This window comes from Petromyzon marinus, chromosome 20 (assembly GCF_048934315.1).
Source record: "Petromyzon marinus isolate PM22_M1 ecotype Great Lakes invasive population chromosome 20, UKy_Petmar_22M1.pri1.0, whole genome shotgun sequence".
NCBI classification, from domain to species: Eukaryota; Metazoa; Chordata; class Hyperoartia; order Petromyzontiformes; family Petromyzontidae; genus Petromyzon; species Petromyzon marinus.
This window is the reverse complement of record NC_133686.1, coordinates 5830556-5854743: the sequence shown is the minus strand read 5'-3', so window position 1 is coordinate 5854743 and position 24188 is coordinate 5830556. Positions and strand designations below refer to the sequence as shown.

Below are 24188 nucleotides of genomic sequence, written 5' to 3'. Positions count from 1 at the left end.
ATTTTACCCAAACCTCAAAAACCCGCATCACAAGCTTTCCCAGGGCTACTTTTATTTTTTGAAAGATTGCATTGTTGCTGTGCACAGCCTGTATTATAAATGTCATCAGCTCTTTGACTTCGAAAGGTCAGGAGTTCACATTACATCACTTTGCATTTTGTGATATTGACATGATTGGCCCATTTACATGCAAGTAGATTTCATTGTAGCCTCATGTTACCTGGGCGGAAAGGTGGAGCAGTGGTTCGTGCACCCGTGCTATGAACTCGATGACCCGAGTTCACAATTCCCCGTGAACATTCGTGACCGGTTAACATTTCCTCCCCCCACTGGAATCCCCCCTGTCTCCCCGTACAGACCAGCCTGAAGTGACTGACGCATGACATAGTAAATATTAAGGTAAAACAAGGCAGAGGCATCAGCAGTGGAATGGCGATGGGAGTTAATGTATGCAGTGGTATTACAGTAAACTGTATTTTGCTACCTTAGAGCAAAGGATTAACATGCGGGACCCTTAAAAAGTATGTAAACAATATTGCGACGTGTTGAAGCTTTCCTGGACAAAACATGCTGTTTTAAATTACTTTACTGTCATTCCTTATAGGCACTAATGAACATGGTCCAAAAATCCGAAAAAAACATTTAGATTTTTTTTCAGTTTGCCAATAAAAAAACAGTAACGTTGCAGCCCCGCAATGAATTTGTTCACTCGAAAGTTGGTGCAAGAGTCTCTCCTCTAGAGGGAGCTTCAGAGAGTTAACCTATTGAGCACAACACATTTTTTTGAAGGTTTATTACCAATTCAGGGATGATTTTTGTAACTTGAAAAAAATATAATTGGTATTCAAGGTTTCATCTTCTTTGGTTCTTTCGGTAAAGTCACGTAGAATGAGAATAAAATAATAAAATAAAATAACACAATAAAATTCTCACGGCGTTTCGGCCACAACACAAGCGGCCTTCATCAGACTGTCTGGAGGACAGCGCTGTCCTCCAGACAGTCTCGTCCCTTCACCTGATGAAGGCCGCTTGTGTTGTGGCCGAAACGTCGTGATGAAGGCCGCTTGTGTTGTGGCCGAAACGTCGTGAGAATTTTATTGTGTTATTTTATTTTATCAATGTATTATTTTATTCTCATTCTACGTGACTTTACCGAAAGAACCAAAGATGAATCCTTGCAGTCACGAAAGCTTTAAATCGGTATTCAAGGTCTTCCAAATGTTATTTTTAATGGTACAATATTTGACTTTTATACTATCTGCATAAATGTGTTTACGTGAATTCATTGACGTAGTTTTAAACAATGTATATGTATACTTTTTTGTCATAAACCACTTCAGTTATTCAAAGCATATTATCTGCCAAAGTGTTTTTCTTCTTTGGTTCTTTCGGTAAAGTCACGTAGAATGAGAATAAAATAATAAATTGATAAAATAAAATAACACAATAATATTCTCACGACGTTTCGGCCACAACACAAGCAGCCTTCATCAGGTGAAGGGACGAGACTGTCTGGTAGGACAGCGCTGAAGTGTTCTTGGATGTTGGGCTTCGAGACTTGCGCTGTGAATCGCAAACTATAAAATAAGGAGTATTGTGATCGTGCAGTATTATGATGGAAACGACAAAATAATTGCGTGTTAAACACGAACAATACATTTACTTCAGTACCTGATATACGCACCCATTCTGAAGCACGGTTTCATACCTAACGCATGCCGGCGTGCATGTCTGAATCTCGTGCTGTATCTTTATTTTCATTCTTAGTATTTGATAAAGGTGCACCTATGCAACTGCTGGCAGAAGGGCCTTCAACTCGAGGGAGGTCTAGAGGGCATTTTGACCTATAAACTGGTGGAGCATTTAAGAAAACTTGCCCCATTGTTCAAACTGCCGCGCCGGGAGAAAGAGACGGCGACCTTGTATTGCAAGTCCGGTGTGTTAACCAGCCAGCTATGGCTGCAGTTTTTTTTGTCGTACGTGTTATGTATATCGTTTATTGTTAAATTTAAAATCACAGTTGCTATGATTACTGTTGTTACATTGTTTTTATAGCTTTATTTTGGTGATTCGAAAACATATGGTTAATCTAAATTGTCTTATGGTTGTTGTTGGCTTGTACCACATTGATTTTTGCACTCAGCGTTTTGATAAAAAATTTTGTGTGGAATATTTGCTGGTTTATTCCAGGCTGTTTCTGTTACGCGTTATCGCTTTAAGATATTCTGTGTTCAAATTTAGTTTGTTGCGGTTGCACCCGACTTAAGAGCCGCATGGCTCACAGGGCTATATCTAATAAATGAAACTTGAAACTTGAAATCACGTCAGCATTGTTTGGATATACTGCATATTGAAAATAACACGTAAATAACATGAACTTGTTTCACCTATTGCAGCACTCTTAAAATATAACTGTCACAAAAATACAATAAAATGCAGGTTCTAAAATAAGAAAGTTGCATTCGCATTGCTCAGGTTAGTCGATTCGGGTCACGCCATATTTGGCTGCTATAAATTTGAAGAATAAATTAAGAGTTTGGCTGCGATACATTTCCACGTGATAAGCCACTTCGTTGAGCTCTCATTTATGGCTGCGATACATTTCCACATGATAAGCCACTTCGTTGAGCTCTCATTTATGGGTGCGATACATTTCCACATGATAAGCCACTTCGTTGAGCTCTCATTTATGGCCAGTTATATATCTCAGTGGGTCTTGATAAAAAAAAAATGTTTATATGCCACAGCACCAGGAAAGCAAATAAGTTTTACATCTGAGATTGAAATATTCAGCAGGACCTCACATCGCCCAGGGGATAATGCACAGGCACACCACTATATCTATTAATCAGTAACTTCACATTATCTTGCCAATGTGATTATTACCTCGTTTACGATTCTATGACCCAGAGCATGTTTTTTTTAACACATTACCTACTATAATCACCCAGAAATGTCTGTCCGTCCCGCGCGTGACGTCACTCCACATGAGGCCCACCCCCCCTGATTAATATTCATGAGTGGGTGGATTTTTACACGAAAGCAGAGGAAGGTCGAGCTGACGTTTATTTACAGAAAGTGACGGTAAAAAATAAATCTACACAGCACAGTGCTACATCCGTGTGTGACGTCACTGCAAAAGAGGCCCTCCCCTTCATTAATATTCACATGCCCGTGTGGAAATTGACACGAACCCCTCCCCTCATTAATAATCATGAGCGGATGACGTCACTCCACATGCCGCACCCCTCCACAATAACCATGAGGGGGTGATGTCACTCCACACGCTGCACCCCTTCCCAATAACCTTTAGCGGGTGACGTCACTCCACATGGGGCAACCCCCCCACCCACCCTGAATAATAATGAGCTGAACCATTTTTCTATTGAATATTTCAGATTTACTGCAATTTCCACTCGTCCTTGGACGGGCAAAAAGCTAGTTACAAAGTATAGCTCATGATATAACACTGCATGCACGCTGCTGTGAATACATATATACAAAACAATGCAAAAGCGCTCTTTATCTCGTTAACATACGTACAGTACGTGCAGCCCTTTGTAAATCCACTGCTGGATTGAGGTCTGCCCCACGTTTGACCATATCCTTGCCTACGTTTGGGTTGAGCGGGTTGGTGAAGGGGGGCAGGGGACCATGACCAGGTCGGACATGACTCTTGATTTTTTTTCTGTGGCCGGAACCCAAACAAAGTTGGCCCGGTTTAAATTGCCGCAGGGTGCTCACCGTTGTGCCACTCTTCCGCACAATAAATTGCGGTATTTTATATTGACACTCTATAATTGCCACAGCACGTTTAATTCCCCGTAAAAAAACGAGTGAAAACTCTGTATAAGTGCTCATGCCACAAATCGTATCCACGTTCACATTTTAAATTCATGGTACGGTAACCAACATCTCAGCTCCGCATCATCATCATCATCATGTATTTTTTTCAGCTTTGGAAAATGACTGCGCAGATTTCTACATTAGTTCAGCCGTAAAGCAAAGAGGCGCTTAAACAGCAGCATGACAATCGGTTTCGTTCAACCTCCTAAACACCGCACGGTCCAACACTCTTTTTTTGTTCCTGGGTAGTAAGTGGTATTTCCTAATTGCTTATGCCTCAAAAGTATAGAAAATGGCTATTATTATTCCACACAAACTTTTGCTTTTGTGACCAGGACTTTACGTGAAGGAATGACACAAATGCACACCACGTTTTCTCATTGAAAATAGGTAAATGTCAAAATATCAATGCCTTGGTCACAAAAGCAAAGTTTGTGGAGAATAATAGCCATGTTCTGTACTTTTGAGGCATAAGCAATTAGGAAATAACACTTACTACCCAGGAACAATTTTTTTTGTTACACAGTGTTATTAATGGAGTGGATTATTAACTTTGCTTTTGTGTCCTGGTCACAAAAAGCCAAGTTTGTGGGGAACAATCGCCACTTTCTATACCTTTGAGTCATACGCAATTAGAAAATAACACTTACTACCCAGGAACACACGTGTTTTTTTTTCGTTACACGGTAATCACCGATGTTTGCACTCAAGCAGCACAAACCTCGTGCACATTGCCTCGGCAAAAAAAAAATTGGCTGCGCAGATCTCTACTAAAGGCCAGCCTCGGCCAGCGTTGTGTGGGTGACGGCGCCTTGTGTTGAGATCCTCGATTGGCTGCGGGCATTCGTGCGCTCACCAACGCCATCCGCACGCATATGAACACACACACACCCACCCACCCCAGCCGCCAAAATCCGCTTCCAATCTACGCCGCCAGCGTTCCAACGTCTTCCGAGAATAAGATGACGACGACGACGAAGACGACGACAATTATACTAATGGTGATGACGATGTCCCCCAATAATAGGAGATAATACAATCCACGCGCATTGCATTTGCCCGGCAGGCGACCGCCATCCGTCCGTCCGACGTGCCATGTTCAACATCATCATCATCCGTGTTGCCGTCCGTCTGTTGGCGAGGAGTGGCAGAAGAAGCGAAGCAGCAGCAGGAGGAGGAGGAGCTGCACTCCTGCATCTTCTGTGCGTGCGACCTTCCTGCCGCTACGCAGGCAGAACCATCATTTCCTGCTCCTCCTCCTGCAGGAGATGATCGTTTTTGCTCGCGTACGGCGCGAAAGAAGTTCATACGTACGGAAACATCACGGGCGCTGCCGGCAGAGGAAGTCGTGCTGCGTTCGCGCGCATTGTTACGGAGGCACGGAAGGGGGTGGTGGTGGCGAGTTAGGGATTATTGTTGTTGTTGGGGGTGGTTGGGATTGTTGTTGGCGTGGTTGGAGGGGTGCAGAGATAGAGGGAACAGGGGCGGATTGGGGGGCACGGGGGTCCCTGACTTCACTGTTAGTGGTGGTGGTGGTGTTGGTAGGGGGTCGTCTTTGGTGCTGCTCGGAATATTCCTTTGTGCCCTTGCCGGCTCTCGGTGGGTGCTCGCTTCAACAGAAATTGCCCCAGCAGAGAGATCTGTGTTGTCGGTGTTCCTGCTACGACTGCTTCCCGCTGCTGCTTTCTGCTGGTGTCTTTGTCTTGGCTGCTGCTGCTGATGATGATGATGATGCTGCTGATGCTGCTGATGCCGCCGCTTTAGCTGGTGGTGGTGCCGCCGCCGCTGTAGGTGATGTTGGTAAGCGTGTAAGTTTGTGCCCCGCCTGCGGTTTGTGTTGCTGTGCTGCGGTTGGCGCTGCTGCTGCTGTTGCTGATGTTGTAATAGCAGTAGTGGTGGTGGGGGAGGCGACGCAACGGGAGGAAGAGGCTGGAGAGAGAGAGGGAGTGTGGTGGGAGAGAGAGAGCCGTGGGGGGGGTGGTGGTGGGAGAGGAGAGAGAGAGAGCCGTGGGGGGGGGGGGGTGGCGCTGCTTCGGTTGGCTGGAGGAGGAGGGGTTGGGGATGCGGGAGGAGCGCGCAGCGGAGCGGGTATATAGCGAGGGGCATCTCGCCGCAACTCCGCCAGCACCACCACCACCGTCTTGCTCTGCTTCATTGCAACGACGGAGGTTGGCTAAACGGGGAAGACGCTTGACGGAAGGAGCCCGGCAAAGTGTGTGGGGGGTGTGAGTTGCGCAGAAGTCACTCGCCAGTCGCAGCCCCTTTGTCTCGTTAAAACAAAACAAGAGAACTGCCTCGCTCCGAAGACGCGTCCGACGGCTCCTGCCTACTGCGTTGACGGCCACGGACATGCCGCTGGGTGGCTGATTGAGGACTGCCTCGCCGACAAGGTAGGGCAGACGGGGAAGACGACACTTACTCGGACACAGACGACAAGACACGGATCCCACGTGTAGCAGACCACACGGGATTTTTTTTTTTTGGGGGGGGGGGGGTGTTTGGTGGGGGGAGGGGGCAAGTGCTGTTCGCGAGCACTTGTGAAAGGCCGGCACAGCGCACGAGGGTTGGTTTGGGGGGGGGGGGGTGGTCTGTGGTCAGCAAGTATCCCGGACCGCCTTTGTCTCTCTCCCCCCCCTCTCTCCCCGCGCTGATGTTTTGACATCGCACAGAGAGCTACTCATTTGAATCGACTTCTAGGGGCCCCGAATCGAACTCGGGGAAGGGGTCAGGGGGTTCGTAATTCAGTGCGCTAACCATTGCGCCACCGCTCCCCGTTCTCGGACACACACACGCGGACACGCATAGACACAGCGTCGGCAAATCCGCTGTGCCATGAGACCCCCCCCCACTCCCCGGCCCTGGTCGGCAGACATCACTGCACGTTGGGGTTTTTTTTTTTGACAAGGAGAGAAGGGGAAAAAGGGGGCACATTGGAGGAGGGTCAGCCGAGAAGAGCCACGGGTGGGCATAGCGGTGGCCCCGTGGCTCAAGATCTCTTCCTGCGTTGAGAGCGTTCAACTTTTTTTTTCCGGGGCCGCTTGCGTCGTGCGCTCACGCCGCTGCTGCTGCTGAACACGCGGGGTAGGTGGTCATCGACCTCTCCGGATTGCCGGGGTCGCGTGCCGCTGCGGTTTGAGAATGTTGTTGTCAAAAAAAACACGTGGGAGGAGAGATTTAGTCGAGGTTGTTGTCTGAACAGCTTGAACAGTTTATTTAGAATTACCCAGTGAGCTAAGGAAGCTCTTGAATCGGGTTTCATCATCAACAACAACAACAAAACACTGTAAAATTAAAAACGCAATGTTTGCAATAAGTCGCATAAAAATTATAAATACAAGACAATACAGCAGTGACAAAAGGCAACAGATTTAAAGCAGGTACAATATATTACTTAATTATCAATTAAATATTTTACTAAAGTGAACGTTAAGATTAGAGAAACCTATTGCAGAATGGTGCATCTGGAGCGAGGAATGAGATTCGATAAAATGTTGAGTTTTCGTAGCGAGCAAAACGAATCGCGTTGTGCAATTTGTCAAAGCGTATTGTTCTCGTGCGGTTTAGTTGCGTTTTCATATGCCTCAGCGTATTGTACTTTGTATATTGTGCTACGTGTATGCTATTGATTGTTTTAACCGTGATGATAAGTATTTTGGAATGACAGTTGTCTGTAACAGTGCTTACACCGCACCAAGTTCCCAAGGCCAGATAATTCCCATAAACCTCATCATCCATTTACACAAACTGTGAACACTGAAAAAGCAGTTCACGTGTCTCAGTACTGTAGGGTTTTTTTTCCTTTCTTGTTTGGCTGTTTTCTACTCCCAGCTCACAATGAGATGGCTTAATGGAAAGCACATGTGTGCTCTCTGACACATGTGATTGTGTCTTGGGCTCACGTGCACTCTGGCGTTCTTAATAAAAGTGCTTGTTTTGGGGTGGGGGTGGTTGGGGGGGGCTTGTCATCGACGAAAAGCATCGTACAACAGCGATGTTCTGACGCAGCCCTCTGCAATGCCTCGCTCGTTACTATTGGGACGGTTACACTCCCAAACCAGAAGGAAGATCTCGAGAATCCGCCTCGGAAGATTTCCCACCCCCCACCACTCTTTCACGCTGGCTGGCCCTAACGTCTTGGAAGAAGAGGTGGGAGTTACTCGCACTGTTATGCCACCAACACGCCAAGCTGCCTGCCGCTCGACTGCCTTGATTGAACCCATTTGGTTGCCCTGCTGGGTGGACAGAGTCAGGAGGAGGGGGATTCAGAATCCTGCACCGTTGTTCCAACTGCTGCGCAACGTGTGGACGACCCTCTGGATTTGAAAGTCCAATGTGCCAACCATTTACACCACGGTGATGCCCCCGTCATATAATATCATCTAGGTTATAATGTAATTCAGTGATCAAAGCCTCGCTGAGTCTCAAACTTTTTTTAAAGGAATGTCCTGCGTTGGGATGTTTGGCCACTTCCATTTTAAAGATTGTTTACACGTTGTGGGGGGAGGGGGGAGGAATCGTGGTACCCAGAGAAAAGCCGCCACGCGTACACAGCGATATTAACACACAACGGCCTGTAGAGTAGAGGGTAAAGAACCCACTTGCTGTACTGCCGTCTAATGACCAGCAGCGCAGCACATTTGGGAATTTCACAAATCTGCGTGTGATCCGACAACCTTTTTCTCCGAAGCGCAACCACCCCTGGGGTTGATGACAGGCCATCATGATCCATGGGCGTCGCGTTATTTCTATAGGGTGCCATGTTGCTATCGTCAACTATGGAGAGACAAAGGCGGTCGGGGTGGTTTTGACTACACCGTCTGGTGGCGTACATGGGCGTTCTCTCAAACACAGTGCTTGCTCTTTACAGTTTGCGGGGGTGCAGCAGAGAGAGAATTTAATTAGACATACAGTGAAATGTACAGACTCGGACTGGTTAATTCCTTTACGATGATGCTGCTGCTGCGAGTCTGTTGAGCACGAACATCAGTCCCGTTATTCACCAGCGGGGCTTTCTGGCTGGGAGTGTCGCTCAGGGTGTGTCCTGTTCTCTGCTGCTTGTATTTGCCCGTGAGAGATCGTGTTTTTACAGATTGCTGGCATCAATTAGACGTGTTAGACACGTGCATATCGCCATTCCTTAGCAGGGAATGATTGTTTTCAGACCATGTTACATTTATCCCAGTACAACTACTGTACTGTATCGGGGGAGAAAGAACAATACATTGTAATTGTTCGTAAAATGTAAAGGTGCTGCTCTGTAATTGACTATGCACGCCACAGTTGGTGAAATGTCTTCCACGACAGGGAAATCTAAACGGCGAATCTAGAGGTTATCCGCCCAATTCTTCCATGCTGGACAAATGTCTTGGAAGGGGTGGCAGTACCCACGCTTTACCCCACCACGAGCACCATGGTGATTGACTGTACAGTTACAGAAACTAAACATTTCATTTGTGCAGTGGAACTGGCGTGAATAGTGCAGTTGCGTGAGGAATAGCAGAAATCCTCTTTTCCACGGTAATGTTGGGGATGGAATTGGTGGTTCATGTTATCCGTGGAGTTATCCGCACATTGACGCTGACCATAAACAAATGACGGATAACGGATAATGGGTTGTGTGATGATGAGCTTCACTTATTCACATCTATTGCGGAAAATATGAAACAGTCTCAGGATGGAAAAAAAACTGTCGATAATCTCAGATAATTGGAGCAATAGGGGTATGGATAATATGAGTTATCGCAGACCCTATATTTGGTCCCGAGGGCAATAGGACCATGGTGGCGAGATGTTAACTACCTCGCCTGGCATACAGGAGGTCGTAGGTGCGATCTTGACCCTAACACTTGAAAATGTGGAGTTTGCATGTTCTCCCCGTGGACGTTTGGATTTTTCTCCTTGTGCTCCGGTTTTTCCCTCCACATTTAGAAGCATGCGTTTAGAGTATTTGGCTGCTATACATTTTCACATGATAAGCCACTAAGTGGAGCTATCGTTTTTGGCGAGATCGCTTCTGAAAAAGAGTTATACAGCTCCATGAGTAATACCTGGTAAAATAAAAACTAAATGTAGGTTTAGCTTATAGGATCATGGATTCATGGGTGACATGAGTTCTACTGTAGTTGTATGAGAACCTATCTTGGGTCCTATAATATCAATCATCATTGTAGTTTGCTTGCTTTAGTGTCAGACATATGTGAGATTGCGTTGCAGCCCTTTGGCCCACGTGCCAGCTCAGTTGTGTGGATTCTCACCAGGTCATTGCAAGGATTACAAGTTCAGCTATATCCCAGTTTATTTCGCCCCACCTCTTGCTCCAGTCTAACAAAGTCTGCTTTTCCCGACAGAGTCCCCGTGTTGTAGGTAGCAGTGGTCAAACCAAGGTTTCCTGTCTATAATGAGTGAGTCTTTGCGGCCCCTGGTCTTTCGTAAGCGTCTGCTGGCATCGTGGATAGTGGACCGATGGAGCTGTTGTTTAGGCGTAGTCGGTATTGTGGTTTTTGTTGTTGTTGACCATACGTAACCACACTAGTTCGTGTGGTTTTGCGAAGGGAGCACATTTTGGCTCGCCCAATCGCTGGCTGGGTAGACTGGCTGACGTGAGCGCCCCAGTGCAGTAGAGCTACTCGAGTCTTAAAATAAGCATTGGCAGATGCCTCTTATATAACACAAGGGTTTTAATGGTTTAGAAATAAAGCATTAACTGTGATTTATGTATTATATAAATTAATGCAATAGCGTACAGTATTTTCGTTTTATTGTTATGTTATGTATTTGACGTCAATATTTTCTATTGACAGCTGCGCAATGAATAAACATTGTTTATTTTGCCCTAGTGTTCACCAGCAATATTGTATTGTATCTTAATTGCCACCATGTCTACAAAGACAAAGATCCCTCACATAGCCTTTAACAGATTGTTGGGGCAAGTGCTGTTTGCGGGCATCTATTAGACTGGCACGGCACACAAGGGGGTGGGTGGCCAGCACCACGCCCGGCCGCCTTTGTCTCCCTATTGGCAATGTTTACGCACTGCACCAAATATTAATTTGAGGCTGCGTCGACCTAGGAGAGGCCCAGGACTGATTCAGATAATCGTCTCTGGTGTTTGCCGTGAGTGGGAATTGAACTCGGGATGCCGGATTCGTAATGCTTACCGCGGCATTCCCTATCCTCACACCATGCACACACATATGTACACTTTAGTATGCAATATATAGTACAGACCATTTTTTTTCGGGGTGTTTAATAGTGATGATGCACGTTGACGTGTGTTTTACCGGTAACCTGAGTTCAGTCCGGCGATTGTATAACCCACCACAAGCAATGTGACTCGTTACTCAATTACTTCATCGTGCTCAAATTACCAGCAAAAAAAACACATGCCGCCATCCATTAGTGCTTCCTGCAATTTCAGAATCACGTTTCGGTTATAAACTAAGGTATGCGTTCCCCGAAAATTACCCAACGCGGATGCAATATTTTAGTTTCCTTCAGTGGCCATCACGCCCATTGCAAGTTGTGTAGATTTGTACGGTTAACGATCACTTAAGTAAGGCTGCGTTGCTCGTCCGTGTTGTGGGCCAATTACACAGAGAGAAAGCCCGAAATTGCCTCCCTGTCAAGCACGTGGAATGCATTTGAACCGCTCTGCGATGGCCTGGCACAGAAGTCATTAGGGCAGCTGAACGATCGCACATTTTGCAAAGCCTCAGGCTCATTCAGCAGGAGGTACGGATTTTGTTGTGAGAGAAAAAAAACATGACCGTTTTCTTGTTTCTCTCTCTCTATGCGTGCTTCGTAATCAATGCAATGTCTACCCTGTAAAATATGATGTTAGGCATTTGTGTAGCTTGCAGATACCTCATTGGCATACTTTCTGTCTGTATTAATTTGCTCCGTAGTCCAGCGAGAATGGCAATAATGTGGGAAATTCCAACTTTTGACCTCGGGGCTTGTGAGAGAAACAGTCAATTTGGGTGTTCCCGTGAATGGCAACCCTCACATATTTTTCGCGCACACTGTTTAAATGAAGCTGCTGACAGGTGACTTTGTGGTCCGTTCGTTCCCAAATAAATGTGACTGGCCTTTCCAATCGAAAAAAAAACCTTTTAATACAAAAAAAACAGACCCGGTATTTCATTGAACAAACTATTTGGTGATACTGTATTGGCAGTGGTGAATAAGCGCCAACAACAACAACAACGTAAACGTATTCATCAATAATACCGTGGTCTTAAAAGTAAAAAAAAAATCTATATAATCGGTGACCTTTCGGGCAATAACCCATCGCCATAGCACGTAATATAACAAACACTTTGCTTGGTTTGATTCTCGTTTCTCCACTGCCCCCCCATCTTGCCTGTCAGCCGGCGTCTCATTTCCTTCCGCCCCTGCGTTGTAACCGTCACGCGTTCTTGTTTTCATTTTTTTGTGTATATATATACCAACAAACAACGGCAATAATTATCGCGTACGTATTTTGCGCCCCGTAACGAAACGTTGCGGAGCGCGCACACACTTTTTTTTTGCCGTTGCGTGTTTTAGTTTAGCTGGACAATTTCCATGACTGTGCCCATATCTGGCTGCTTTCTTGTGCCATGTCCTCAGTGTTTTTCTGTGGCGGTGGCTGCTACGCTGTTGCGTCATAAACGATGCCATAATTCATGAGATGCTGATTACGTTACGGCCGGCGGGCACGTCGCTGGCCGGTCAGGTGAGCCGAGTCACACAGCAGCAGTTTGTTGAGCCCCGGATGCTTAATGACCGACTCTTCCATGTGCCTTGCCCCATCTATATTTGCGTTTCACACGCGGGCCAGCAGCTGGCCCCTGCTGTTTGACGCTGGGGGTTTTTACGTCGTTGTTGTTGTTTTGGTTTCTGCCAGCCCCATGTTGTTGACGGTCTCCCAGCTGGAGTGAAATTAAAATTCATCCGTGCCCGTTGCCTTTTTTTGACGTTGTTGCTTCCTGCTTCCTGCTCCTTGCAGAAATTTGTGTTCGAGCGAATGTTTCCGACGGTACGGAGTGTGGTATAAGCAACCCCCAACCCCGTAGATTGTGATTTTGTTTTAAAAGGAAAGAGGGTGGAGGAGGACGTGCGTAAGTTGAGGGAGAGGTCGCGACAAAATGTGAAGCGAACTTTTAAAAGGAATGGTAAACACTTGTGAGAATGAGCAATGCTAGCATTACTCATTGTTTTTTTTCGGTAAAGTCACGTATGTGACGTATGTGACTTTACCGAAAAAAACAATGAGTAATTTTATGCAGTCACGAAAGCTTTAATACTTTATTAATGCTAGCATTGCCTTTTGTCTTATCGTGCATTATGTTGTGGCTCCACACTCCCTCTGTTTACCACTAGAAATCTGTTAATGCCAATTGTTTAACCTTTCCCAATTGTCGCATCTATGTCCAGCCAGCCCCGTTCAGCTATTGCTGGCAGTTTGTATTATTAAAATAAAGCTCGCAAATTAAACAAATACATAGGGGCATGTTGAGTCTCATCGACAGGTGGGGGAAGGCGTCGTGTCCGGGATCTCGCTACCTCGAAGAAGATTGTTGTTGGGTTGTGTGTGCAGCTTTGAGCAGTCATCTCGAACCTTCAATACACATTTTTTTTTTTGGCACGCACCCACTCACTGCAGGTTTGTGCTTGATTTCACCTGCGAGTGCGCATATCAACATTGCGAAATACACCACATGTGGTTTGGTTACTTCATAAGTGTCTAAAATATTTACCCAGTAATACCCTGTATCATTAAAAAAAGCATATACGAATTCGTTTTTGATAGGGTTGCTCTCCATGGCTGGGCATCTCGGAGGGCCTTAGGGGTCGTCCGTAAATGACGTCACGCGATTTTGGCGGATTTTTTTTACCCCCCTCCCCCACCTCGTCACACGGCGTCACAAAAAATCAGACCCCCCCCTCAAATATGACGTCATATATAAACCATATTTCCATTTTTAAAATAAAACATGCTTCAAATCGCTTTAAACTATTGTCATTGCAGTGCGTATTTAATGTGGCGCTGCACTCTGATGTTGTAGGAGAAAACACGTATTAAAAAAGAGGCGTTTTAAAGCTGAAATTTAGCATAAAATTTGCTTGAAAATATTCATCGTCTGACTAAAACTGCAGATGTTTCCGAATATTATATTGAAATTCTTTTATAATTATAAAATATTAAAAGTAATTATAACTATAAAAAAATACTTGAAACTTTGTAGTATAATGAAAATCACATGTTCATTCCACAGAATGAAGAGCCCTTGTAGAATCATTCAAATAAAAATGTTTAATAACAATAATTCAAAAATGTACAAAATTTATGCCTCTCCATTCTTCCATAGAGAAGCAAAATGCTCCTTCATGGAATAAATAAAAGGTGACCATAGTAAATTTAAATAATCAAATAGTTAATAATGAAAATTAATCAATTTGTGCTGTTATAACAATTCTATTAAATTAAGTAGAACGTGTTTATATTTATTCAGTCGCGCATTTTGATGTGACGTCACATTTCTCAAACCGCCCCCCTCCCCCCCTCGTCACACATCGTCACAAATGTCTGACCCCCCTCCCCCCCTAGGTGCGTGACGTCATTTATGGACGGCCCCTTCGACGCGATATGACGTAATTGATTACAACTGCCAAAATGATGGTATGGTGGTAACAAATAAGTAATATTTAAAAAACTTTTTTTTTTAAACACGCTTTAATGAAATGTACCGTACTCGTAATGGAAGAACTCCACGACTCCAGGAAGTGGGCCCAAAGCTTGCCATAAAGTAAGGGACCCTGGTGATTTACAGCCAACGTCAGCTTACCGTGGTCAATTAGAGCCAAGCCGAAACATAACATAAAAAATAATGTTTAAAATTTGTATTTTAATGATAGAATATAGTATTGTCATCAGTGCGACATAAGTATACCAAGTTTGCAGTCAATACCACATTGGGAAGTGGGTTAAAATTGAGTAACAAGATTTGAAGATACAACAACATCAGACAGTGAGTTAATAAAAAGCGTGTAAAAACACTGCCCCAATATTGTAGTGATCCTCCCAACTTTGTAACGTGCTGTCACAACAGTATTCACTAACTCTCGTCGAGAGGGAACAACTCGCAGGTGTGAGGACGAACTCCAGTTCAGCAGGAAGGCGGTTACGCGGCGAGCCGGTGCTATATCAACAATTGCCCAAGCTCTGGGCTCCTCTATATATTTAGGTGTTATCAACCAATTAATGAGGATTTACAAGAAATCGGAATATTCTCAAAAAGAAAACCCCACGTATGCGAGGGGGCAGCACTCTATCCCATAGAGACTGAACAGATGGAGTCCATCTTTGCTGTACTGTACTGCCTACTTCTGGCAAGTCGGGGTATGAAACCCCGCCACCTGGGGGAAGGGAGTCTCACAACATTCGCACGATCCACCAACCTTCGCCTCCACAGTGCTGGATTGCAGGCGTGCATAGCCACCAACTGCCCAGCCACATTATTACAATATAATTGTAAAAATATTTTATTTTACAATCATTATAAAGGGAATCTACCATGGTGTAATAGGACACGCGACTTGCAATCCAGGGGTCTCTGATTCGGCAGTTGGAACAATGGGCAGGTTTATTAAACTCCCTGGCATCTTTTTTTTATTTAAAGCTTTCGTGACTGCAGTAATTCATATTCTTAGATCTTTCGAAAGAACTAAGAATATCCCTGGCATCTGTTCACCAAGCAATATAAATGGGTACATCACAGTTCGTCACTGTGTGTGTTTGGGTAAAGTGTGGGTACTCTCACTTCTTCCAAGACGTTTTGCCAGTGTGGAAAAGTAGGCTTAAAATAATTTTTTTACAGCTTCCTCGAATGGAAGTCCTTCCTCCAGCAGCAGTGTTCAAATAATGGATAGGCCACACACACCTTTGCCTTATTTATATAATAATGGGCCGCAATTTTTTTACCTACATTTGGTTATGCCTTTTAGTAATACTGTCTAACAATTAATTTTTACCCTGTGCGCCAGTGAGCGTGGGATATTGCAACTTGTGACCTCCAGGCTTGTGCAAGAAACACTCAATTTTTTGTTCCTATGTGGAGACGCCTGACATTGTTTAACACATGCCACAATCCGAGTGGTTTAAAAACCGTATCGCTGTGTTGTCCGCGCACTGCTCTATGAACCCAGGGCGCCGCAGTGGTGAGATGTTAACTACCTTGCCTGGTATACAGGAGGAGGTCATGGGTTCGATCCTGACCCTGACATCTGGTATATTTGGAGTTTGAATGTTCTACTCGTGGTCGTGTGGACTTTTCTCCGGGTCCTCCTGGTTTTTCCTCCACATTTAGAAACATGCGTTAAGAGTTTTTGGCTGCTATAAAATTCCACATGGTTAACCCACTTTGTTGAGCTATCCATTTGTGGCCAGGTGGCTCCTGAAAAAAGATCTATATGGCTCAGTGGGCCTTACCTGGTAAAATAAAAATAGTTTAGTTTACCTAACTTTGATTCCTCGCCATGGCTAGCATTATTGCAGAGGGATCTCTGAAACCAGCTATGCCCTTCCTGCCTCTCCACCCCTTCATTAAATCGCAGTCACCAGTGTGAAGTATGGTCAAACGAACCTGAAGTCTAGGGGGGATGCCTTTGTCCAGCAGTAGTTTGATTAAGGGCTGTACTTTTATCATTACTATACTCACTCAGCTAATTGCATGTGATTTGGTCTTTCCTCCGGAAATAAATGTGTCTGGCATGAAAGAAAAACGAGCGAACGAATACTTTGTTTAATTATAACTGGCCATCTCACCAGTGAATAATCATATTTGTGATCTGGAAAATACTGTACCTCTGATGTGCAGGTAATAAACTGGAAACGCTGCCAAGAAGTTTATCAACGTGAGCTCGTGAATCGGGATGCCCGATTATGCTTCGTGTAAAATTACGGCCCACAGAGCAAACACAATCATCTTTTTTGTAAAGCGCTGACTGCACTTTCGAAAAGAAGGCCGCGGGCTACACTTTTGAACGTGCTAATTACCATTCCTGGATTGTATTGAGTGATTGATGCATGCATGCACATTATTCGGTCAATGTATAATCCCATCGACATAATTAGCACCAAGGGAGACTATCAAGGGATGATCACATTCAATTGTTGCAAGCACAAGCGACATACAACGCAAAGTATGTAATCTTTTCACATATCGTTGGTGTCCCTTTGAAGCACGCGTGTGGCGTTAAGCGAGGTGTACCAATAAGGCGTTAGTTATCCTTTAAGATGAAAAATTATATATCTTTGAGCGTTCAAAACAGATGGAATGTTGTTAGGTGATGCTACAATCGTCGCCATTGTTTGATTTGTTCCACTTCAACGTACGTCGATATTTGCCGATTTCCCAAGAGTGTTTCTTTTAACGGCAACAAAAGACAATCTCTGAAAATTTTTGCCATTTGAATAAATATTCGTCCGATGCATCTGTTCACGTCATGCGCCTGGCACTGAGTGCGTCCATTTATTTGCGTGCGATCTTGAACGTCTGAGCGAAACTCCGCCGATCGTAATCAAATGACACCCTTGTGTGGGCGTCAGCGATTTTTTTCTGTTGATATGCAGTGGGTTTTCAACCCCTTTGCTGCATACCTACCGTACCCGCGGTGGTACAAGACATCTTAGGCCACAGGGTTGTGTAATTGACCGCAAAGCCAAATAGTTCCCCTGAAACTGGGTCTGTGGGAAACGCCCAAAACGTCTCCAAAATCCAAACGTAATGCCCTCCCTCGGGATGCAAAATAACAAAGTGCACGCGCTAAATACGCACGATCTCACTAAAGTCAAGGGCAATACCTTGATATTGAAGACAAATGTATTTCACTTTTCATTACAGTAGTTTGCATGCAAGTGGCTTAGTTTAAAAAATTATGCTTGTACATTTTAACAAAGAACATGACACGGCTATGCCCATTTACCAATTCAATCCTTTTCAAAAGAGGTTTGCCAAGCAGTTCGCTCTCCTTTGCATCGGCAGTGTTTTATTTTACCAGAATCTTTGACGGCGATTGCCGCTGTCGGTGCTCTGCCAGCTCAGACTGGAGACAATTTCACGCACCGCACAGCCAGGGATGATTTTGCAATGCCCATTGTGTTGGTATTTTCCTCGGGAGCCGCCAAAGGAGGACTTGCCGTTCCGTACCAGTGCAACACTTCATCGCTGCTTCAGAGAGAAGCCCTGCAGGTATATTTCGCCGTGGATTCCCACGCAAACAGCACGCAGTCTCCAAATTGCGTGATTAATGGATGACTTAGGAGTAATGATGTCTTATCATGAAGAAAATATATGCCTTTATGCAAGAGCAATTTTTACGCAAAAAAATAACTTGAAGATTTTTGTTGTTGCCGTCATTAAGCGTCAACGAGACGAAACGGGATTGCAACCTGCTCGCGTTATAAAACGTGACCTGTGGCACATAAGGTGGAATTAATACCTCGTCACTGATGGTGAGCCATTACAAATTTAGCTTATAACGGACTCAAAATGAACATGATAACGTGAACGCGTGTGTGTGTGTGTGCTCTTTATCGTTACTGATTGTGGGCGCGTTTAAAGTAGAGAGGGTTGTGTGTGTGTGTGGAAATCAGCCACTCGCCAACCTTTCCCTGCTGTGGGCGTGGGGGTATGAGTTTGATTCCCGCTCACGGCCAACACCAGTGGCAATTATCTGAACCCGGTCCCGGGCCTCCCCCATGTCGAGTCAAAACATTGCCACTGGGGAGACAAAGACGGCCGGGCGTGGTGCTGGCCAACCCACCCCCGTCTTGTGTCGTCCCTAGGTGCTACTTGCTAACAGCACTTTCCCCAACAGTCTGCTAAGGCTATACGGGGATCTTGTCCTTGTTGTGTGTGGTTAGCGGCGGTTAGCGTGCTTGTTACAAACCCAGTGACCCCAGTTTAATTTCCGCTCACGACCAATATCAGTGACGAATATCCGATCTCGTGCTGGGCTTCCCTTGTGTCTACTCAGCCTGTAAACAAAATATTAGCTGATGCTGTACGTAAGCATGAGTACTAGGGAGACAAAGGTGGCCTGTGCATGGTGCCAGCCACCCACCCCCTCTTGTACCTTGCCAGCCTTCATCACGTGCTTCTAACAGCACTTGCCCCAAACGTCTATCGAGGCTATACGGGGCATCATTGTCTTTGTGCCTACGTGCACATATTCACGGGCGAGGGCCTCCCATTACCCCCAGGTCAAACCCAGTGTTGCCAGACGTCCGACAGGACGAGGCCATGACGCTTTCAAAACCGGCGTCTGCCAGTTGCCAATGTAAATTGGACGTTGAGACCATCACTTAGACAGGTACGCTGACACCAGAAACACGTAGGGCTGTGCCATGCAGTAACACGGAGTAACGAGAGTGCCGTGTGGTATTACATGGCTTTCGATGCTTATGCGATTGTTTCGCGTGCCTTGAATGCTGTTTGAAATACTGGATGAGATTGCGTAATTTTTTATAGTGTTTTGTTTCGGTCATGTGTTTGTATCATTTTCGAGCCGACGGTTATTATTATTGTTCATGAATGTGGTCTCAAAATGTCCTGCTTTAGCAGAATTACGTGCAATATTGCCACAGACATGATTTCTTGCAAAATGTTTCAGTTTGTTTTAACATCTTAAGGGTAAAACCTATTCTTATATTTTGATACTGGCAAGGCAGGTCCCATGATGAAGATTCCCATTATAACAAATAATAATGACACGTTCTTTAGATATATATTTTAGGTCTAACATACTGGGCTGAGTGCAGTTTATATTTTTACTGATGAACTATAAGGCAATGAAAAACAACCTTTGAAAATGATCATTATAATTGGAAGGGAGGTGAAAGTTTTCATTTAAAATCTCCCCGTGGAGCCAAATCACGTGGCCCCTGAAGGGTAACCCCTCAAATCGGGCCTGCATTCTTCTAACAATTTACAGCCTGTGTCATGGAACACTCCACAGTTGCACATCAAATTAGTTAAGCATTTGTTAATATATTGTTTTGTTTTCTACTTATTTGTATGAAATGTGGCCCAGCAGTGTGACTTATGCAACGCAACACCACTTCTGCGCTCATGGCCAAGGATTTACATCTTCTTCAGTCAAGCGCCCATTTTCTAAAATGTCTTGACTGTTAAACACACGTTCATTATTGCGCGACGTCAACCAAGCGTTTTCTCTTGGCGTGTGTGGCAACAGAGCGGTAGATATGTTTATTCAAAACGTACACGTGCAGCCCTTGCCAATCCGTCACTGGACGAGGGCCTCGCCATGAATACGAGCCATTGGGGGTTATTTGACCCTACTTCAACACACTGCTCAGTGCGTGCGAGTTTGTGAAGCCGGGGAGCATAGACGTGAGAGCATTTAAGTGTAAGAGCAGCAAAACGATAGCACCTAAATGAGGAACGCATGCAGTCGGGGCGGGGGGGGGGGGGAACACCCCTTGCAAAATAAGTAAGAAAAAAACAGCCTGCGTGTAACACAAAAGCGAATCAGCGAAATGTGTTTTACTGCAGTCTATGATTAAAACGACTTGCTTACCTAGGTTTGCTTAACCTACATTGAACGTAGTCCCGTGCTCAATTCTTCAGCAGCATTGCAATTTGAAAATAAATGGCCGAACAGGAATGTGTGAACGAAGGTGCATGGAGGTGAGGTGGTGGCGTGAAAAGTGTCTCTGTGGAAAGTCGTGGGGTGTTGATTTAACACATTTTTGCCCTGCGTGTTGTTAGTAGGTAACGTAATCCTCTTAAGAGTTGACGATGTTGACCCTGACTTCACGAAAACTCAAAGTACACACGATTTTTTATCGTACGTGTGGATACTGGTTCAAATATTGTAACGCTGCAGTCGTGATTTTGTTTTACAAATACCGTAAAGGTCGATCTAACATTTGGGGTGTCTTATGACCATGAGCAAACATGTTAATTTCAATGGGAAAGATGAACTCCATACAAATTCAAATCCTGTGCATCTAGCGCAGCGTGAATTTGCATACCCCCTACATTTCACAATCACAGTTTCATTGGATCTCATGTTAAGAGTATAAGCTCACATGTGCCAGGATAACATTCAAGGATGTAAAAGCAATGGTCAACTGGATTCCTGTAAATGCATATTAGAATATTTTACAAAATATTTTTTCTTGGAAAACTACCGTAAATTTGGTCGAAATTTTACGATAAAAAGTGGACACATGGACAACGTACAGTTTTAATCAGGCGCCGCTCACAAACTTTTGGGATTTTTGTTTTTCAGAGTGCACAATTTCTTAACTACCTTGAGCACAACACAGAAGACTGCACTCCGGTTTTAACAGAGAGCATTGGACCTCTCTCCTACTTCACCATTCCACGCCTTGGCCAATTTATCACAATTTACGTGCGCATGCGTGTGTGTGGGCTTTTGGCTCTGAGGGACCGGCACAGTGGAGCAAAGCTTTGCAAATTGTGTGATGACGAACTGTGCTCCCATTCTCAAGAGGCACATCAACCCCCACAATCCACAACATTTGCAATATTGTACATTGCAACGTCTCAAATGCAACCTCCTGGTATATGTATATACTCTTCCGGTTTGTTTTGTTATTTCGTAGAAATAACTCTCTTCCTGTTTTCTGCACCCACGATTTGATTTGCAGAACCATCCTATTATATGCCCATTAGTTACTTCTATCACTTGGTCGTATCTACGGGTAAAGAGGGGCATCCCGAAAAGTTGGAATATTGTTTTGTTAACGCCTGGCTGTGGAAAGCTGTGCGGATAATGGGAGTGATTTCCACAGATAATGCCTTTGAAATATCATCTGCCAAGAGTGCCCCACACAGCACCCTGGATAAGCCTCGGTTTAGATATTTCTCTTGGAAAGGGAACCATTTGACTAAAACGTGGACATATTTTTGAAATGACAGCCGAGTGCCACCTGGCCAGGGCTTCGGTTCAATACGTCTGACGTGCCCTTTGTGTCACACTTTGGTACTAAACTTCACGCGACTATATCACTGCTGTGCTCAATCATTATATTCCATGGCCTATCCACTGCTGGATGAAGGCCTCCTCTCACAGTCTTCGCACCTAAGATTATCGCGGTTAGAGAAGTACGGTGCGGAATAAGTTGTGCGTACATACATTCGTGATGCCACAATCTATCATGTTACCCCCAGCTCCTTCACCATCCCCAGCCAACGCCATCACTCAGGGTTCCAGAACTGATGGAGATCGGGGGCTGCCATTTTCATTTAATCGGCCACGTGTGTTGTTAAACCACGGTGTTGAGATGTTAACTACCTCACCTGGTATACATGTGGTCGTGGGTTCGACCCCTACCGCAACGCCTGTATGTTTCGAGTTTGCATGTTCTCGCCGTGGTCGTGTGGATTTTTTTCTGGTTCCTCCGGTTTTCCCTTCACATTTAGAAACATACATTTCGAGCATTTAGCTGCTATACATTTCCACACGCTAAGTCACTTTGTTGAGCTATCATTTGTGGTCATGTCGCTTCTGCAAAGAGCTATATAGTTCAGTGGACCTTACCTGGTAAATAAAAAAAACTGTTTAATTGTTTTTAAATACTTCACCACGCAGGGTCGTTGGGTTAGTGTAAAAATAATTAATTATTCAGACAAAGGTCACGGAGTATAGTAGGCTAGTGCTCCTGTCCCTTCTGATCGACAGCATTTTTTAAAAGAACGTAAAAAGTTCCAAATCTAATGTGGAATATACGACCAGTTCAAAGATTATTAGAGTCTTTAGTCATATCGACTATTTCCGTGACCCTAATTATACTTGCGCATTATAATCATGATTCGTTTTGCATATTTCAGTTTGTTTAGGAAAAGTATGTGAACTCTGAGATTGCACGTTGCTTGGCTGAGTGAGCTACAGTGGTGGTCTCGCAGCCTCATCATGGGGCGGCTTTAGAAACAAACTCTGACAACCAAACATCACGGGGCTTTTTGGTCCCATTTCAGCGCAGGTAGAATGTTTTTGGCGTCCCATGATAATGTTGGTTACTTCGGAGAGACCTAGAGAATGCCCTCTTCGTCCTAAAGTCTGACTCAGCTGTGGCTTCCTCTTTTCTGTAGCTGAGAGAAGAGGAAGCCAGGGATATAACAGATGAGTGCGGTGGCATTAAGTCAGCCGCTTTGTCCAAGCGTACGTTTGTTAGGGACCTGTTGGCACTTCGTGGCGTCAGGCCCTCGTGTACCAGTGCAATAGTTGTAATTAATGGCTCGGTAACACACACAGAGTCTTCTTGCGGAGCGAGCGAGCCGCGCCGTAATAGCTGTGATTCGGGCTGCCCTGCAACACATTTTATTACTTAAAGTTAACATGGCAGCTTTGTTAATGTTCCTCTTGGCGTTTAATGTGGTGAAATAAAAAAAAGTGAGACAGTCATGGTTCATTTGGGTTCGTTTTATTGTTGTTAGTCTATGAGTCAAACTGACTTATTGCTCAAACGAGCATTGAGGTGGGGCTCATCCCCTGTATTTTACGGTCCTGACACAGTGACGGAAGGTCCACGTTCTGATGCTGGGGTTTGAGCCCATCCATAGGACAATTACCGTTTTTTTTACATCAGAGTAATGATGGGCTCAGTCAAGCCGAGTGAAGCGTTTGAACTCGAAACCTTCACTATTGTGCTTCTGGTTCGTTTAGCAGTTAAAAATAAACACGAATCTCTTATTTTCATATGCACAGCCCCATTGCCAAGCCATTGCTTGATGAAGGCCCTCCCCGTGCCGTGTCGCTCCTGAGGGTTGTCTGACCATACTTCGCTCCGCTCACTGCAGGGTTTGGTCACTGGGTTCAAAGCGTAGCACACAAAACAAAAGCATCACATCTCCACTGCTTTTGTCCGCTCGTTTCCTTGTTCGTAAAAAAAAACATTGCGATCGATCCTATGAAGATTTGTCAAGTGGCCCAACAGGCAGGTGTTAATCACTCTAAACAACGAAACAAAAACTCTTCAATAGGAGCTCTCACCCCACCACTCCAGCCAACCTTCATGAAACTTTTAGCGGTTCCGCTGCTCTTTCCTAAACTCGATATATAAAAATGTAGTTGGCGAAGACAGACGAGTGGGGGAGTCTCGGGACAGTGTAATCCTCGCCAAAGGGCATAATTTCTGTCGCGTGACCGGCCGGTCTTGGGTGACTTGTGCCGCGTTCTCCGTTACACAGAGAACCCTTATTCCGTTTAGAGCCTGACATGCCACTCGGATAAGAATGCCCTTCTCTTGCGTGAAACAGGAACCCGCTCAAACCTGAGAGCAATCTCATGAGTGGTACCGAGTGGTC

The 24188-nt window shown here is 44.9% G+C and overlaps 1 protein-coding gene across 1 annotated transcript in view; it reads left to right on the top strand.

The window, feature by feature from the left end:
• The first annotated feature begins 5888 nt into the window (after positions 1-5888).
• Positions 5889-24188, top strand: part of ST3GAL2 (ST3 beta-galactoside alpha-2,3-sialyltransferase 2) — a 99603-nt gene continuing 81303 nt past the window's right edge. The window contains exon 1 of the mRNA XM_032957686.2: positions 5889-6236. The gene's annotated coding sequence lies outside the window, so the exon portion shown is untranslated. The remainder of the gene's footprint in view (positions 6237-24188) is intronic.